This window comes from Gopherus flavomarginatus, unplaced genomic scaffold (assembly GCF_025201925.1).
Source record: "Gopherus flavomarginatus isolate rGopFla2 unplaced genomic scaffold, rGopFla2.mat.asm mat_scaffold_47_arrow_ctg1, whole genome shotgun sequence".
Taxonomy (NCBI): domain Eukaryota; kingdom Metazoa; phylum Chordata; order Testudines; family Testudinidae; genus Gopherus; species Gopherus flavomarginatus.
In genome coordinates, this window is record NW_026115098.1 from 1,299,635 (window position 1) to 1,318,069 (window position 18,435).

Genomic DNA, 18,435 nt, shown 5'->3' on the forward strand with positions numbered 1-18,435 from the left:
TCACCTTTCAATTTTCTTTTGATAAGCTAAACAGGTCGAGCTCTTTCAATAGCTCACTGGAAGGCATTTTTCTCCAGCCCTCAGAACATTTGGTGGCTCTTTGCTGCCCTAGCTCCAATTTCACAACATCTTTTTCAAATGAGGATACCAGAACTGGAGGCAGTATAAAGGTTGTATAAAGGTAAAATTAAATAGGTTGCAGAGGAGTTTTTTTTTAATTTCGGCTTTTGTTGCTAAAAATTTTGTCTCTCTGCAGTGAGAAAAAACACTCCCCGAATGCCAAAATTTGAGCCATGAAAAGCGGCAGCGTGAACAGCGCATCATAACTGGAGCTGTGCTCCGGTGACAAACCTCCTGCCCCTCATTGGAGGTAGTTTGGCTTTGTTGCCGGGGAAGCTCTCTCTCAGCGATAAGGATGGCCACACAGCGCACCTTACAATGGCATGGTTAGAGTGGCACAGCTGCACCGTGGTAAGGTGCGCGGTGTAGACACAGCCTCAGAGCTGGGGAAAGCCGACAGGCGCTGAGGAGCACAGGGTTCAGACAGAGACATCCGTTAGGAGAGGAACTATTCACAGGGATTCTCTATAGCCTAGTAAGGTGGAGAGGATGGAAGATGACAATGTACAGATAGGTTCTGATGAGAAACAGTGAAATGAAAGAGTCTCCCTCAATTACATCATGTAATAGCAGACAGCTAAAATGGGACACATTTTAGAAGTGCTTAAATACAAAGGCTAAACGTCTAAGTACTAAGACTGGTGAATTTGAGTGCCTGGTATTGAGTGACGATATTGATAGAATAGGCATCACAGAAACCCTTGCACCCCCTCCTGCACCCACATGGGGAGACTGACCTGTGAGCATGGAGCAGCTGGCATTGCTGCCCCCCACTCCTCCCTGGAACGCTGCTCATCTGGGCACTCCTAGGGGCTGTGGGATGTGGGGGCAAAAAGTGAGATCATCCGAGCTCCCTGCATCCAGGTCACTTTCCTCAGCCGGGCTGCATAGCGGGAGGGCAGAGAGCAGCAGCTTCTGATGCTCCCCTCACAGCACAGCCCAAGTGGGAAAAGTGACCAGGACGCATGGAGCACATAGGGTTGCTCCTTACTCCCCTCAAACCTCTATGGACCCATGGAGGAGTATTGGGGCAGGGGAGAGCAGTGAGCACCTTTGCACTGCCACACGGTGCCCTTTGACCCCTGGAGCCCTGGGCGGCTATCGGGGGGCACCACCCCTAAGGCCGGCCAGGCTCCCCAGAACGAGCAGCAGAAAACACAGAGACTGGCCACACACTGAGCAGTGGTAGCCTGGGCGGCTCGTAATGGAGGCTCAGGGGGGAGGGGTGTCATAACATTTTTTTCCCAGATTTGGACCTTAGCGTCCAAAATATGGGTGTTAGCATGAAAACCTCCAAGCTTAGTTACCAGCTTGGACCTGGTAAAGCTGCCACCAGCCAGGGATTTATACAGTGCCTGGCTCGCTGTGGTCTCCCCAAAACCTTCCCCGGGGGACCCCCAGACTCAGATGCCTTGAGTCTCACAACAAAGGGGAATAAACCATTTCCCTTCCCCCTCCTCCCCTCCAGGTGTTCCCTCCCTGGGTTCCTGGAGAGATATACAGAAGCAAGCTCCGTGAATCTAAACAGAGGGACTCCCGCCTCCCTGTTTCCAGTCCTGGAAATAGAAGTACCAAGATAGCTAATCTCTCTTCCCCCCTTACCCAGAGGGTATGCAAAGTCAGGCTAGTAAATCTAACACAACGAGATTTTCCCCCTGACTTCTTCCTCCCACCAATTCCCTGGTGAGCTGCAGACTCAATTCCCTGGAGTCCCCACTAAAGAAAAAATCCAACAGGTCTTAAAAAGAAAGCTTTATATAAAAAGAAAGAAAAGGACATAAAAATGGTCTCTCTGTATTAAGGTGACAAATACAGGGTTATTTGCTTAAAAGAAAAAAAATGAATAAACAGCCTTATCCAAAAAGAATACAATTTAAACATTCCAGCAACTACACACATGTACATACAAAAAAAACCAATATAAACTTATTGTCTTATTATCTTTGTACTTACAACTTGGAAACAGAAGATTAGAAAGGCAGGAGATAGAAAAATCACTCTCATAGTCGAGACGCCACAGACACAAGACAAAGAACAAAGAACTCACACACAAACTTCCCTCCACCCAGATTTGAAAAAGTCTTGTTTCCTGATTGGTCCTCTGGTCAGGTGTTTTAGGTTACTGGTGTTACCCCTTTATAGGTAAAAGAACATTAACCCTTAGCTATCTGTTTATGACAAGGGGGCTCAGCCTCCCCAAACCTTGCACTGCCAAGGGGACAGTGGGGCCCATGATCAGGGGCCCTGGCCAAGTTAGGTCCCCCTGGAGAAGTCTCCCCTATGTCAGCCCCAGGGCTGAAGGAGCTCCCACTCCCTGCTACAGCCCGGGGGCTGCAGCAGGGGCACAGAGCTTCTCTGGTCTCAGGGCCACAGCGGGCAGGGGTAAAGGAGTGATAGGGTGGGGCTGGTGGGGGAAGGGGTGGAACAGAAGTGACAGTGGATGGGGCCATAGGTGGAAGGGGGTAGAGCCACAGACAGAAGGTAGGGGCATGGTTCTGGTGCTGGGGCCCCCACACTTGTTCTCCCTTTCCCGGGGGTTTGGCATCACTAGCCCCGGCTTAGCGAGTAGGGTTCAGTGGTCCCCATAATGTGGGGTGCGACTCCTAGGGGGACACAGAGGAACATTCATGGGGGCACCTCAGGACCTGAGCCAGCCCACATAGAGGGCAGGGAGGGAGCACCACTCTGCCACAGCTCTTCCCCAAACCCACCCTCAGCCTGAGACTCTGGCTCCCAGCCCGGCGTCGACCCCTTTACCCCTGTCCGCACCCCCTCACCCCAGCAAGCAACAGCCCCACTCCTCCCAGCCCCGGTTCTTGACCGTGGCTTCCGAGGGGCCACAGCCATGGCTAAGAGGGCACAATGTGAAATGTTTGGGGACCACTGGTTTAGGGTGACATCCTCAATCACTTCTCTGCAGTCCAATAAAAGCTATTCCTCACTCAACTACCCCATCCATCAGGACGGACTAGGTATGTTCTGCTGCCCTTCACTCATACAGGAAGGAGAATAACATTTCATTCCACTCAATCCTAAAGTCATTTGTAACCCAAGACCATCCCAAACTGGTCATTTTGGGGAAGCGGCACCATCATGCTGCATAGCTAGGCAGAGTAGGTGTGTCTATGCAAACACGGTCTGTTCCTGAAGTCTTTCCCCAGCTCCTCACTAGGTGAGAGAGGGGAGCTCATTCAGACCCTGCTTTCGCTTAGTATTTAAAAACTCCTTAGTGTCCCTATCTCTGCCAGCCTTAGATTTCTCCTCCTGTCCGTTTTTTTGACAGCTCACATGAGGTGACCGAGTGGTTAAGGTGATGGACTGCTACCCCATTATGCTCTGCCTGCATGGGTTCAAATCCCATTCTCATCAGAGGCATTTAGTCTTCACCCTCCTTTATAGACAACCATCTCCCCCTTTGGTACAATAACAGATCAAACAATGTTGCTTGTGTTACCCAAAATTGGGTCAGTTAGTAAGCTTAGAGAGGACTAATAATGTCCCTCCCCCCCCAGAGTTTGGCAGAAAGCAGCACGTTTATTAGCTTGATAGCTAAGCTCAAAAGAAGGGATGGGAGAGGGTGTCACACTCATACTCACGCTCCCAGGACAGGCCTGGCAGTGGAGATGTCAGGATCCTTTAAGGTAAGTGTCCCACAGCGCAGTGATGGATGGTGCGATGAAGATCAGTCTCCCTGAGGTGCAATAGAATGTAACACAGCGAACCACTGGCCAGATGGGCCGGGTGAAGGGCATTCACTGGAGGTACAAAGGAGAGTGGGAAAGCCACTTCACAGGCATTCAAAGCGGGAAAGGACACAAGCTGGGGGAGTTTAACAGACCTTTTGAGCATACAGGTTATACAGAGCATACAGATCACTGCTGCTTCTACAACATGATAAGTTCTCAAGCAGCATGTTTCTTACTTTGCCCATCTGTCAATTTTGATGATTATTGATGGAAATATTTTGCCATTGGGTTGTGTGTTTACACAGAAATTGACATTTACTAACAAATACACAATCCTTCCAAGCCTGCCTAGTCTGCAGTTGATGGGTTTAGAGGGACACATTCACTCTTCCAGGTCCCCATTCCAGGCCTGTGCTCTCCAGGTTGTCTACTTCCCGCACTGCTGGGATCCTTCCCTCATCTCCCCCCAAACCACTGCCCCACCCCCACTTCCGGGGTCCCCTCCCTACACTGTCTAACTCCACTGCTGGCAGGATCCCTTCCTGTTCCTTTCATTTCCTGCCTCCACTCTGGGCTAAAGCTCTGCACTCTTCCCACACCAGAAGTTGAACCCAGGCCACCTGGGTGAAAACCAGGAATCCTGACCACTAGCCCATATGGGACTATTGTTGCATCTGACTAAGTGGGTATTCACCCACGACAGCTCATGCTCCAATACGTCTGTTAGTCTATAAGGTGCCACCGGATTCTTGGCTGCTATTATTACTACAACTCAGGCCTTGGCTACACTGGAAAGTTACAGTGCAGGTGGCGGCTTTACAGCGCTGTAACTTACTCCCCGTCCACACTGGCAAGGCACATACAGCGCTGTATCTCCCTGGCTACAGTGCTGCATGTGCTCCACCTCGACCAGAGGAATAAAGAGAACAGAGCTGGTGATGCAGCGCTGGGGTGCCAGTGTAAACAGTGATTAATCTTACTACGCTGTCACTGACCTCCGGAACCTTCCCATAATGCTTTTAAGTAGAGATAACGCTCTTTGTTTTGGTGTGATGCCTCTGTTTGCTTTGTTCTGAGCTGAAGGCTCCCGGAGCTGCTTATCTAAAAACCAAACACAGTTACTGTTTGCAGTGAATGAGCAGAGGACGGGGGATCCCTTTGGAACACCCACAGCTGGTGTTTGCTTGAGGAGAGAAGCAGCCGGGTGGGCACGGGGGGGGGGGTCTGTTTTGGATCAGCGGCTTATCTGGTCTGTGAGAAAAAAAACAAAGGCGGCTATTTGCATTTAGTGAATGAGAGAGGGGTGGGGGAGGAGGCTTGAACTTGCCAGGCAGGGAGCTGACACAGTGTCAGCTCCAAAAATCCACTCGCTCTGTCTCCCCCACGCTCCGTGTCACACTCCACCCCACCCTCCTCTTTTGAAAAGCACATTGCAGCCACTTGAATGCTGGGATAGCTGCCCATAATGCACCACTCCCAACAGCGCTGCAAATGTGGCCGTGACAGAGTGCTGGTAGCTGTCAGTGTGTCCACACTGCAGCGCTTTCCCTAAACAGCTGTAGGAAGACAGCTTTAACTCCCAGCGCTGGACAGCTGCAAGTGTAGCCAAACCCTCTCTAAGCCGACCCCTTATGAGAACAGCAGGGACTAGCATGACTAGATGTCCCGATTTTTGGGTCTTTTTCTTATATAGGTGCCTATTAACCCCACCCCCATCCCAATTTTTCACATTTGCTGTTGGATCACCCTAGCTGGGGTTGCACACAGGGCTGCATTAACCTTCAGGTGCTGAGGTTTCCCTCTCTCCATTCCCAGAGCCTGTGATCAGGAAACAGACATCAGGGCTCCCAGGTGCTGCACAGACCATGACTGAGATCAGACCCCATATTATGCAAGGTGCTGTACAAACCCTGGGCAACACTGAGACACCCAGGAGGTTCCCCTCAATTTCTCTTGAGCCTCTGCTGCCCAACTTCTTCTGAATCCCTCTGGCTCACCCCCCCCCCAAAAAAACCCACCTTTCCAAACAGTCCTTCTTTCCTTGCCCCTGATTCTGGTTTCACACCCTGGGACCATCTCCTCTCTTTGTCTCTCCTCCTCCAGGTGAAGCAGAGATGGAGGCAACTTCAGCCACTGGAGTCAGCCTCAGTGAGCACTGCATCCGGCCCCGGGGGAGGGGGGGGTGTTTGCAGACACAGGAAGGGAGCAGGGGGTGCTGGGAAGAAGGCGGCAGGAGAACAAAGCTCAGAGACCCAACATGGGTAAATTCCAGGGGGCGGGGCTCTGAGACATCCCAGGTGCGGGCAGCTCCTGGGGGCGGGGCTCTGGCTCAGCTCAGGGGCGGGGCAACTCCTCGGGGCGGGGCTCCAGCACAGAGCGGGGGCGGAGCAGCTCCTGGGGGCGGGGCTCTGGCACAGGCCATGGGCAGGGCAGCTCCTGGGGGCGGGGCTCTGGCACATTGTGACGCAGAGCCCGGGCTGAACAGCTGCTTCCTGGTTCTCCACGTGCTGCCAGCAGCGCTTGAGCTGCCCGAGCCGCAGCGGAGCCGCTGTTCTCAGTTGCAGCCAGGATCTGCCCCCAGCCCTGCTGGGATCCAGGTGGGGACAAAGACTGGGGCCCGGGGGTTCCCCTTGGTGTGGCTGGCGGGGGCGGGAGGGGAGAAGCCGGAGCTGCAGGCGGGGGAAGGGCGGTGGGATATTGTGACCCGGAGCCCCCGGGGAATGAGAGGCGCTGGGGGGCAGGAAAGTGACTCTGCCCCAGGGAGCCTGGGAGAAGCCTTGAAGGCGCCTCGGCCCCAGTGGAGTTGCAGGAGGATCCGTCCGCCCGCCCCGCTGGGATGGGGGGGCCGGGGCCCGGCCGTCGTGTGGGGGAGGGGAGGGGAGGGGCAGACCCCGGGCCAGGCGGGGGGGGGCGGTGTATTAAATCCCTCCCCATAGCAATGTGCTACTCCCGGGCACTGCGCATGCCCAGTAACAGCCGCTGAAGCTGCTGCCCTTCCCCCTGCCCGGACCAGCCGTAACGTTCCGCCGGGCGCTGGGGGCGGGGCTGGAGCGGGGCGGGGAAGTAACAGGGAGCGTGGGAGGGGCGGGCGCAGAGCAGGAAATTGATGGGCGGGGGGGGGTCAGGCAGCTGGAGGCAGGGTTCGTGGGGGGCTAAAGGGCACAATCCGGGCTGGGGGGAGGAGCAGGAGTTGAGCTCAGGGGGAGGCGCTGGCAGAGCCCCCCCTTTGGTGTGAGGGCGGAGGTGTCGAGGGGGGAGGAGAAGCCGGAGTTGCAGGTGGGGGAGGTCACTGGGGTGGGGGTGTAGATCTGTCTCTGTGCAGCCAGGACATTCCCGGGGTGGGAGGGAGGTGAGTTAACTGGATCCTGTCCCAGTTTTTGCCACTTCCTCCCACACACACATTCTCTCAAGATTTCCCCTTTTCTCTCTCATTATCACACGTGGCTATAAAATCCAGGGAGATTCTCCTCCCCCCCCCAATGATCAGCTCTCTAATTGCCTCTGATTTTCCCTTTTCTCTCCATACTTCTCAAATGTCAATTTAAAATCTCTCCGATGGGGGGTGGATTTTCCCACCCATTTTATCTGCAGCGATTTGTCCTTGCTTGGGTGGGAAATTGTTGCCCTCGGTCATTCCCCAGAACATGGCTCGCACTGGAGTGCGATGGGATGAGGTTCCCATTCTCTGCCAGGGCAGGGAGGGAAGGGAGGAGCACATCCCCCATGGAGACTGCCCAGACCCCATTTCCCAATTCCCCTGCGGCCCCCTTCCATTGTCCAGGGAGCCTTCCAGCTCCCCACCCCGCCCTTAAATCAGCTCCTCAAAGGGCTCTGAGCTGCTCACGTGAATGGTTGCCCGGTGGCCGGGGGGGACCATCACATTCTGTTTATGTATTGGACAGTCATATAAAATCCAGTCCAACAGTCCCCCTTTTCCACTAGTTATTTAATAGCAACATCAAATCCCCTCCGATCTTGGTGGTTTTCTCTCATGTTGTCAAATGTTGTTTGTGACAGGGTTCTCTCTGCGTGTCTCAAAGATTGATATAAAATACCCCAAACATTTGCCCCACTTCTCTCTAGTTGTGTTATTTCTAATTGAATATGATGGGCTGTTTCCCAATGTGCTAAGATGCAGCCGCCTCTGGGGTGGATCCATGGTGGCCATTATTTGCTAGTGACAGCCCGTGGATCTTTCTTGCCCTCCAGGCCTTCCATTCTCCTGTTAAAGAAGCACTCCCCAGGCTCCCTCTGCCTGTGTGACTGGCCAGCAGGAGGTGGTGTTAACTTTCTAGACACTTCTCACACTCTGTGAGGTAACACTTGCAGGGGCAGGGAAGGTGTCTGTGTGGGGAGATTGCAGCTGAAGGGGCATTGTGGTAGGGGGAGGCCTCTGGGTGGCTGGGCAGGGGGTACCCTAGTCAGGTTGGTGGGTTGTGGAGATTTGGGTTTTTCGGGGGTGGTGGTTCTGATGTGCCCATCCCTGAGGCTATGGGTCCTGGAGGTGGGTATCGCTGGGGGCCTGGTGGCTGCAGAACAGTGGGGGTGGGTGTCTCTTGGGGAGGCGGGACAGAGGGTTAGAGGGAGCCTGGTTCTGTGCCAGGGGCTCTGTCTGTGCTTCCCCCGCTGGTTCCTGGTTTTGTTGCCATGCCCAGTGCACAGAGCTGGGGGAGGGGATCCCTGGCACTAGGTGAGGGCATGCCAGGGAAGCAGAGTGATGGGTCGCACTGTAAAGCATCAGGGGGTCACACTGGGCAGAGGAGGGGGTCCCAGGCAAATGTCAGGGTAGATCGTTCTGGAGGGTGGGGAAGTTCCTAGGCAGGCAGTGAGGGATTGAGTTCCCAGTGGGGGGGGGGTCCCTTGAGGGGGTCCCTGGCTGCTGGGGGCTCTTGGTGGGGGGAACCCTTTGGGATTCCCAACCTGGCAATCATGGTGTGGTGGGGGTTCTCTGGCCGGTGGGGCTTTGAGGGGTATCTGGGGTCCCTGGCCATGGACTCTGGGGGCTGCGTCCCAGGGAATATCTGATGGGATCCTGGCTTGGGGGTGTCTGGGGCCCCTGGCTGGGGGGTCTGGGCTCTGGGTACTAGGGGGTGTCTGGGGGCTGCTGCTAACCATGATCCTTCTCTCTGGTCAACTTGTACCAGAGTCCTGGCTCCTAGTCACCAGGTCACCAAGTCCATTCCCCAGTCACGTGCCCTGTCACTGTGATAACTTTCTGTCCACTTAGCAAACGCTGTTAGTGTGAATTCACATAATTTACTTTTCTCCTCTTTTGAAAACTGCAGGAACTTTCGGTTCCGTTTGGAAAATTTTTGCCCCCAGTCCTTGTCCTAGATCTGCGGGGGTGAGGGAGGTGGGAAGGGAGTCAGCACTGCCACACGATGGTCTTTTCCACAGCGTTCTGAACTCATTCTTTCTGAAATCCGGTGTCATTGAGACCCTTGTTAATCCAGAGTCACTGTATGGAAAGACAAGGAGTGATTCCAGATGGACAGTGGGTCAAATGAGATCAGCCATTCTCCCTGTGAGGAGGGGCTCCCATTAGCTGCTCTCCCCAGAGAGCTAAAGGAGGGAAGCTGCTCATACACTCCGTCCCTCTCTGCTCAGGATATTGGGGTTCAGCTTCCTGGGTCAGATGCTGCAGCCTCCATTGTGATCTGGGAGACCAGGCTTGGCAGCTGCTGCTCCCCCAGGGGGGCTCTGTGCTGGGAAGTGACCTTAATTAAAGCTTCTTCTCTGCCCGGCCCAGGGGATGACTTTCTGCAGCTGGTCCTAGCCCCCTAGGGCAGTCCTGGGCCCTGTTACTACTAAATTCTGAGCCAGAGTCTCCAGGTAACTGAAAGACCTCAGGGAATGTCCTAGGGTCTGGCAAGAAAGTGACTCTGCACAAACAACACCACCTCATTTCTCCTCCCATTAGCGGTTGCCAGGAGGAAATCCAACCATGGGAGAGCAAAGCCCCCAGGAATGGGACTGTCCCAGCCAGAGGGGCAGGGAGAGAGGACAGGGGAAGGAGAGGCTGAAAGGGGGAGTGGGAGAAATGAATGTGGGGGAGAGATTTCCAGCTCTCTAGTCCACCCAGACACATGTATTGCTGCATCCTGGGGCAGAACCACTTTCCAGTGAACAAAACAAGGATCAGACAGAGCAAAAGCCAGTTCCTGACTCCATATTCCCCCTGCTGGGGTGTGGCTGCCGTGGGGTCAGAGTCTGAGGGAATCCCCCACAGTGACTCCTTTGGTTCTGCTCTTTTCTAGCCTTGTGTTCAGAGAAGGGGTGAGGGGAGAGAGAAGGGAGGTTAAAAATGTGTCTGTGGACTTAGCCTGGCAGGAGGGGCCAGGTCTAAATTGTAATAAACAGATTGAGCATTTCCCAGCATGACAGAATCTAGGGTGTCTGTCTGCAGGGAAAGGGCCTGGGGGAATTGTGATGTGAAATTAACTAAAACCGGTTCTGAAACGCCCACAACTGCCCTTCTCCCCCAGACAGGCTGCAGAATGTTTTGCTCCAGCTCATCCCAGCCTGGCGTGGGACAGGGAAGAGAAATGGCTGCAGTGGAGTCAGTCCAGGTAGACATTATCGGGGGGTTGCTGGTGGGTTCCTGCTGGAGGAAAGGGAGAGCAAATACACCAGAGGTGGGAAGGTTTGCAGAGTCTGGTTTGGAGGTTGGAGCGGGGCAGGAAATTCACAGTGTGGGGAAAGGAGGAGGCCAGGGTGTGGCAGACCTGCTGGGAGTTATTTACTAAGTGGCCTAGATTCTAGGAAGAGACCCAGGAGGTTTGGAGGTGGAAATGCCCTAATTTGTGAAGAGAGAAAATAACCTACCTACATGGAGCTAGTCAAACTGACCGGACTCCTAGTGCTGGAGCCTGACCTCATTAACCATCAGCTGCTGTGAGATATAAAGGGGACACCCATGAGTCAGGCTTATTGGAGCTGCCTCTCCCTTCATATCCCACTCCTCACAATGAGGAGGGTGTTGGGCATCCTACCAGCGAGCTCTCCCTGGACCCTGCTAGGGGCTCCATCTCCTGTATCAGTCAGTGGCTAGTAGGGGGGTGATGGATATGCTGGGAGAGATAAGGGGCTCTCTCTTCATCCCCTCACCCTGGCATTTGCTGGATACTCTGAGCCAGGTCGAGGTGGGACTCTCCTGACTATGATCCACCCAGAGCTTCCATTTGATTCACTCTTCTCTGCCACAAATAGTGGGGCTGTGAGTGGGGCAGCAAGTCCTTAGTTTTGGACTCTTACTCTTTCAGGGGCTGGTGACCTTCAAGGAGATGGCTATGTATTTCACCAGGGAAGAGTGGGCTCTGCTGGACCCCACTCAGAGAGCCCTCTACTGGGATGTCATGCAGGAGAACTATGAGACTGTGACCTCGCTGGGTAAGGGTTCCTGTCCCTTCTGTTCTTGGAAGGGGAAATGAAGAGTGAAGGTTCACGCCACCCCCACAATGCCATCTGTACCCTGTCCTGTTTCAGCACCACCCCAATAGGCCAGTGACACACATAATACCAGAGACCCTCCTCTCCTGCAGAACACTTTGGGAACAGAGCACAGGAGCCGTATTGCACAGTGCCAAATATCTCCTGTTTTCTCTAGTGAAACTGGGGGTTAGGTCTGGCATAACTGTCCCATACCCCTAATCATTTTTCTTGCCCTTTTCTGAACCTTTTCCAATTCCAATATTTCTATTTTTGAGATGGGGTGACATGTGCATGCAATATTCAACATGTGGGTGTATCATGGATTTATTTGCTGTTTTTACAAATATGATCTATGAGATATTCTGTCATATCTATCACTTTCTTAATTATTTCCTACATTGTTCACTTTTTTTCACTGCTGCTGCACATTGAGTGGATGTTTTCAGAGAACTATCCACAGTGACTCCAAGATCACTCTCTTGAGTGGAAACAACTAATTTAGACCCCATCATTTTGTATGTATAGTTGGGATTGTGTTTTCCAATGGGCTGCACTATGTGCTATCCTGTCATCTAGTACTGCTAAGATCCTGGATTCAGTAATATCCCTGCCCTTCCTGTTCCTTTTCTCCACCGAACCCCGCCAGCCCATACTTCCTGTTCCCAGCTTCCCCAGGATTCTCGCACTGTCTCTGAACCTCTCTGTCAGCAAGAAGCAGTGCCAGGGACACTTGCCCTCTGTCTGGAGTCTTCGATTTCTGGGACATGGATTTACTTTCTCTGTGTTGTAAGAGGCTCTGTCATAATGAGTGTCTGTGATGTTACCCAGAGTACAATCTGGACTGTTAAATAGCTGTACCTCAGTCCTCCAGCATGGGGTGCCTTTTCCATTGTTTTCCCGCGAGAACAGCCCCTCTTGGCCAATTAACACACAGTCTCCAGCATGTAACTCACTCCCAGCTACACAGTATTGAGTGCTGCTAGACAGCCACTCATGAATTACACCTCAGGAGAAAACCAGCAAATTCTCAAGTGCCCAACTTTCCCCCAGAAATGTGCATCTTGCACTGTCCAGCACGCTACTGAACGATCCAAGCTCATATGAAGTCTGTCATTTCATCAGCGGAAAATGACATGCACCAGCTTGTTATCCCAAACAGAGTTTCCAACACACTTCAATCCACACATACTGGTTAGATGAACAATAAACCAAGCTTGTTAACTACCAAAAACTAAAACTAGGCCCAGTCCATGAAAGGGGCACTCCCAGGAGAGACTGTACAAAGGCTGGAACATGAAACACCTTTGTAAACCTGAGACAGCTGCCTTGGGGACAATGACAGGGAGAATCCCCCAGAGTGACTCCTTTGTTTCTGCTCTTCTCTGGCCTCCGATTGTTCCTTCCAACGTGGAGTACTTTGCACTTGTCTCTACTGAATTTGATCCTATTTACTTCAGATCATTTCTCCCGTTTGTCCAGATCATTTTGAATTTTAATCCAATCCTCCAAAGCACTTACAACCCCACCCAGCTTGGTGTTGTCCGCAAACTTGATACGTGTAAGAGAGAGACTGTTAATGGGAGGGTTTCCCCATGTGTCAGAGGGTTACACCCTGGTGGGAGGGGGCTAGGCCTGTACTGGAATAAGGTCACTCTGTGCTTCACAGTGTGCTAGAACCTAGAATGTGCATTAGCAGGGGAAAAGCTGGGGGGAATCCGCTTGTGGAATGGACAAAAGCCTAGTCTGAATTCTCACACCTTGCCCTTTTCACCCCGGCAGGCCAGAGAATAACATCCATGTTTCGCTGCAGATCATCTCGTCCTCCCAGGGGCAAGGAAATGGCTGCAATGGAGGTGGCTCAGGTAAGAGATTATCAGGGTGGCGGGCTCTGCTTGGAGGTTGAGGAGCAGTAAATGCATAAGAGGGTGGGAATTGCTAGAGGTGGTGGGAAGCAGGAAATATCTCGGGTGGAGAAAGGGAGGGGACAGCATGTGACAAACCTGCTGAGACTTGTGTAGTGTAGGGCGTGATGGGTTGTCACCCCCAGGAGGCAGTTTGTGGAGCTTCTGGGAACTGCTGTGTCCTCTAACCCTCACGCTGGGCTGGCCCTTCTCACACTGCTTTGCTGGAGATTTCGCCAGCCTTTCCAGGGCCTGTTATCACCCAACACAACAGCAGGTGGCGCCATGCAGCCAACTAAGCTACCTGAGTGCGTTACCTAAGCCACTCAAGGACAGATAGAAGACAAGAGCCAATTTCCCACTCCCCAACCTTGCACACTTGCTGTAGTATAAATCCAGAATGATACCATCTTATAGTGCACAGGGATCTCTATAATACAAGCTCATTAATGTAGTTCCCCTTCCCCTCGATATGGGACAGATGTGCACAACAAGCTGAGATTTTCCCCAGACACTTCACTCAAAATACGCTGGTTAAGATAAAGCATCAAACAAGTTTATTAACTGCAGAAAGATAGATTAAGTGATTATAAGTGATCACAAACAGATCAAAGCAGATTATTTAGCAAATAACCAAAACTCAGACTAAGCCTAACATACTAGATGGATAGAATTTGAATTAGCAATTTCTCACCCTGACTGATGGTACAAGCAGTCCCCCAAGTTTCCATACACAAGCTAGAAATCTCTTGATCCTGGGAGCAGCACTTCCCCCACATCCGTTTTTGTTTCTCAGGTGTTTCCAGAAGTTCTCTTGTGTGGAGAATGAGGCCAAGAGATGATGTCACACCCCACCTTATGTAGCTTTTCCATATGGTGGGAACCTTTTGTTCCAAACTCAGTTCCTAGTCCAGTTTGTGGAAAAATACAGGTACTAAAATGGAGTTTAGTGTCATGTGGTCTGGTCACAGGCCCTGCTGAGTCATAGTAGCCATGACTCATAGGCTGGCTGAAACATTCACAGGAAGGCTAAGCTCTTCCACAGTCCATTGTCTTTGTTGAGCCATCCATCACAGACTTTCAACAACCACAGCGGGTGCTCACTGAGACAGAGAGAGAGATGCCAAAATAGTGATATCCAGTGCCAGCAGACATCAAACTATCAGAAATTCTGTGAACAGAGAAGACCCTGCTAGTGGAAAATGGCTTCTGAGGTATCATTAGAAAACGCATAACCTACTGAATATTATCCTCCTGTTAAAATGTGTAGTAACACTGTATGTAAAATTGTGAGATTTTACAGTATGATATTACTGAAAAAGTTACAGTTCTGGGGAACACCCACAGACCAGTTCCTCAGAGACAGCAAGGCAAACAGCTGGTCAAACAGCCATTCTCCTGCAGGGGGAAGGTGTGAAGACACTAAGGGCTGGTCTACACTACGGGGGGAAATCGATCTTAGATACGCAAATTCAGCTACGTGAATAACGTAACTGAAGTCAAATATCTAAGATCGGATTACTCACCCATCCTCACCGCGCGGGATCGATGTCCGCGGCTCCCCCTGTCAAATCAGCAACTCCGTTGGGGTTGGTGTTGTTCCGGAATCGATATAAGCGCGCTCGGGGATCGATATATGGTGTCTAGATGAGACGCCATATATCGATCCCTGAGCAATCGATTTTAACCCGCCGATACAGTGGGTAGTCTAGATGTAGCCTTACATTCCATCACAGGGACCTATTGAGGCTGTTGTGGAAAACGACCACAGGATTAATATTTGAATCAGCTCAGCCTGAGGCTCTTTTCTTGGTTACAAGCACGCAGGGGGCGACAGCTATTGGAATACTGTTCCTGAGCTAAAAATCACACAAGCCTTTTACAGTTTAAAACCACAAACAATGACACATACGTTGCACGTTAATTTCCTTATTTGGAATATATTGCAAAATATGATGCAGGTCAAAAGCAAGCTGAACAATCAGTTTTCCATATTTGGCCTTTCCTGTTATTTTTATTACACCTGGTGATATGGGAGCAAGACTCTCCATGTCTCAAGAAATGTCACTACCAACCTAGGCCATTTTCACATGCTGGGGTGCAATCCAGATCGGCGAGGAGTTGTGTCATCTGTAATCCTGGGTGAGATTCAGTGTTCTGCTGCTGGAGCTCCCCTGTCTGGATACTCCCAGCCAGCGTTCAAGGACGCACTGAGTGTCTGTATGATAAGTAACCCTGGACTGGCAGCTCTGACTCCAGCCGCCTGCTTGTTACACCCCAAGCACATTCTGGTTTGGGTAGAGAAGGCTCAGGGTTTGAGAGAAGGCTGGGGGTAGGAAGCTTCTGTTCATTATGCTGGACCTAACCCCAGTTTTACTTGAGTAAAGAGATATTTGACATTGTGTGATGCTGCTCCTGTGCTCTGTTCCCAAAGTGTTCTGCAGCAGAGGAGGGTCTCTGGTAGTATGTATGTTACTGGCCTATTGGGGTGATGCTGAAACAGGACAGGGTACAGATGGCATTGTGGGGGTGGCATGAACCTTCACTCTTCATTTCCCCTTCCAAGAACAGAAGGGACAGGAATCCTTACCCAGCAAGACCATCGTCTCATAGTTCCCCTGCATGACATCTCTGTAGAGGGCTCTCTGAGTGGGGTCCAGCAGAGTCCCCTCTTCCCTGGAGAAATACACAGCCACCTCCTCGAAGGTCACCGGCCCCTGAAAGAGCAGGAGTCCAATACTCAGTACCTGCTGACCCACTCACAACCCCACTATTCACGGAACAGCAGCACCAGGGAAATGGAAGCTCCGGGAGGCACATGTTAACAGAGTCCCACCCCACCTTGCTTACAGCAGCCAGGAGGCATCAGAGGGTAGAAAGAGAGAACCTTTGTGTCTCCCATCTGACAGACAGAAGCAGGGTCTTCACATTTATCACATAGCTACTAGCCAGAGCTTAATATAGGAGATGGGGCTGTCTCTGGACCCTGATAGTGGCTCCCTGGTAGGAATCCAAGCACTCTCCAAATAAAATATATGGAAGAAAGGGGAAGTCAATCATAAAGAATAGAAGTTAGAAGGTCAGAATTGTAGTGCCCATTAACAAAGGTTTAGAGAAAATAGAGCCTATCAAACTAACGGGATATCCTTATTGGATGAGATCAAAAGTTTGGTTGCAGCTAATAGTATTGATGTAATATACCTAAACTTCCGTAAGGGACATGACTTGATTAGCACAATATTTTTACTAAAAAAAACTAGAATGATACAAAATAAACACGGCATACATTAAATAGATTAAAAACTCTGATAGTAAATGGGGAACCATGATCGAGTGGATTTCTTTCTAGCAGGTTCCTGCAGGGATTGGTTCTTGGCCCTGTGCTATTTAACATTCTTATCCATGACTTAGAAGAGAGTACAAAATCATCACTGATAAAGTTTACAGTTGCCACAAAGATTGGGGTTGGTGGTAATTAATGAAATGTCAGTAGATTCAGGCTCCATCGCTGAGAGTCTGGGAAGTTGTCCCAGCCCTGGCTGGAGGGTTATTTCCTGTTCCACAAAGAGGGGAAGTTCCATTCCCAACTCCTGTGCCTTGAAATTAGGACCTATCTGACACTACACCCCCATATTCATCATAGTGGTATGATTATAATATGATTAGGACATAATTATGATCTATTTTGTAGAAGATGCATCATGTGTGGTGTCACTGGAAAAGTTCTGATTTGCTGAATATGATTATCCTATTTGTGTGCACATATCATGTTCGTATCTGAAGTTATGGATATTGACTCTGTATCTGTATTTCAAATGTGCTTACTCTGGGTAACACCCACAATGAGCCTTTCAGGTACAACAATGAAGAAGCCAGACAGTGCTGATGGCTCAACAAAGACAATGGACTGTGGAAGAGCTTAGCCTTCCTGTGAATGTTTCAGCCAGCCTATGAGTCATGGCTACTATGACTCAGCAGGGCCTGTGACCAGACCACATGACACTAAACTCCATTTTAGTACCTGTATTTTTCCACAAACTGGACTAGGAACTGAGTTTGGAACAAAAGGTTCCCACCATATGGAAAAGCTACATAAGGTGGGGTGTGACATCATCTCTTGGCCTCATTCTCCACACAAGAGAACTTCTGGAAACACCTGAGAAACAAAAACGGATGTGGGGGAAGTGCTGCTCCCAGGATCAAGAGATTTCTAGCTTGTGTATGGAAACTTGGGGGACTGCTTGTACCATCAGTCAGGGTGAGAAATTGCTAATTCAAATTCTATCCATCTAGTATGTTAGGCTTAGTCTGAGTTTTGGTTATTTGCTAAATAATCTGCTTTGATCTGTTTGTTATCACTTATAATCACTTAATCTATCTTTCTGCAGTTAATAAACTTGTTTGATGCTTTATCTTAACCAGCGTATTTTGAGTGAAGTGTCTGGGGAAAATCTCAGCTTGTTGTGCACATCTGTCCCATATCGAGGGGAAGGGGAACTACATTAATGAGCTTGTATTATAGAGATCCCTGTGCACTATAAGATGGTATCATTCTGGATTTATACTACAGCAAGTGTGCAAGGTTGGGGAGTGGGAAATTGGCTCTTGTCTTCTATCTGTCCTTGAGTGGCTTAGGTAACGCACTCAGGTAGCTTAGTTGGCTGCATGGCGCCACCTGCTGTTGTGTTGGGTGATAACAGGCCCTGGAGAGGCTGGCGAAATCTCCAGCAAAGCAGTGTGAGAAGGGCCAGCCCAGCGTGAGGGTTAGAGGACACAGCAGTTCCCAGAAGCTCCACAAACTGCCTCCTGGGGGTGACAACCCATCACGCCCTACACTACACAAGTCTCAGCAGGTTTGTCACATGCTGTCCCCTCCCTTTCTCCACCCGAGATATTTCCTGCTTCCCACCACCTCTAGCAATTCCCACCCTCTTATGCATTTACTGCTCCTCAACCTCCAAGCAGAGCCCGCCACCCTGATAATCTCTTACCTGAGCCAGCTCCATTGCAGCCATTTCCTTGCCCCTGGGAGGACGAGATGATCTGCAGCGAAACATGGATGTTATTCTCTGGCCTGCCGGGGTGAAAAGGGCAAGGTGTGAGAATTCAGACTAGGCTTTTGTCCATTCCACAAGCCGATTCCCCCCAGCTTTTCCCCTGCTAATGCACATTCTAGGTTCTAGCACACTGTGAAGCACAGAGTGACCTTATTCCAGTACAGGCCTAGCCCCCTCCCACCAGGGTGTAACCCTCTGACACATGGGGAAACCCTCCCAGTAACAGTCTCTCTCTTACAC

The 18,435-nt window shown here is 51.0% G+C and overlaps 1 protein-coding gene across 1 annotated transcript in view; it reads left to right on the top strand.

Moving 5' to 3' along the window:
• The first annotated feature begins 6,283 nt into the window (after positions 1-6,283).
• The window catches only part of LOC127042512 (zinc finger protein 560-like), a 253,284-nt gene continuing 241,132 nt past the window's right edge, over positions 6,284-18,435 (top strand). The window contains exon 1 of the mRNA XM_050935904.1: positions 6,284-6,301. The gene's annotated coding sequence lies outside the window, so the exon portion shown is untranslated. The remainder of the gene's footprint in view (positions 6,302-18,435) is intronic.